The sequence below is a fragment of the Elephantulus edwardii genome, unplaced genomic scaffold (assembly GCF_000299155.1).
Source record: "Elephantulus edwardii isolate Elephantulus edwardi_28Jun2011 unplaced genomic scaffold, EleEdw1.0 scaffold00099, whole genome shotgun sequence".
Lineage (NCBI taxonomy): Eukaryota > Metazoa > Chordata > Mammalia > Macroscelidea > Macroscelididae > Elephantulus > Elephantulus edwardii.
The window spans coordinates 2,509,298-2,510,505 of NW_006399849.1; positions in this window are offsets into that span (position 1 = coordinate 2,509,298).

Sequence of the window (1,208 nt, forward strand, 5' to 3'; positions counted from 1 at the left end):
CTTTGTAAGCAAACCAATAAAAAAATTAAAAAGATGGGGGAAAACACAGAATCACTGAACCAAAAGAAATTGACATTAAATAAATGCTTGTCTGTCAGATACTATTATTAAAAAAAACCTTATGACAGACTAGGAAGAAGGATTGGCCACCCACTTCCGAAATAAAAGCCCTTTGAATACCCTATGTACAATAAATAGAACACACTTAGACTAGCACTTAGACTAGCAGACATGGCAATTGATGCTGAGATCTCAGATATGGAAAAACAAAGAAGAAGGAGAAACAGCTGTAAGCAGACAATAGCAACTGGAATGTGGAATGTGAGAAGCATGAATGCTGGAAAATTAGAAGTTGTTAAGAAAGAAATGGAACGCATAAATATTGACATACTAGGCATCAGTGAAGTGAAATGGCTTGGCATGGGACATTTATTTAATCAGATGATCATATGATCTACTATGCTGGGGATGAAAAGGTGAGGAAAAAATGAAGTTGGTTTCATAATTTAAAAAGTTATTTCTAGATCCATCATGAAATACGGTGTGGTGAGTGACAGGATAATATCCATACACATACAAGGAAGGCAGATGAATACCACTATCATTCAAACATATGCGCTGACAACTAGTGCCAAAGAGGAGGAAATAGAAGATTTATACCAACTTTTTGCAGTCAGAAATCAATTGGACATGCAATCAAGAGGCATTGATAATAATGGGTGACTGGAACGCAAAAGTTGAGAACAGTGAAGAAGGATCAGTAGCTGGAAAACACAGACTTGGTGACAGAAATGAGGCTGGAGATAGAATGATAGAGTTCTGCAAATTCAATGATTTATTCATTGCAAATACCTTTTATAAGAAACACAAGCTCAGGTAACACACATGGATTTTACCTGATGGTATGCATAGCAATCAAATGGATTACATTTGTGGAAAGAACTGCTGGAGAAGTTTAATATCAGCTGTGAAAACCAGGCCAGGTGCTGAGTGTAGAAACGACCACCAACTACTCATGTGCAAGTTCAAGCTGAAATTGAATAAAATAAAATCAAATCCAAAGGAACGAAAATTTGACCTTAAGTCTATCCCACTCGAATTTCAAAAACATCTCAGGAACAGGTTTGAGGCCTTGAGCACCGATGAGCATAGACCAAATAAGCTGTGGGAGGATATCAAGGATATCATCCATGAAGTATGCAAAAGAT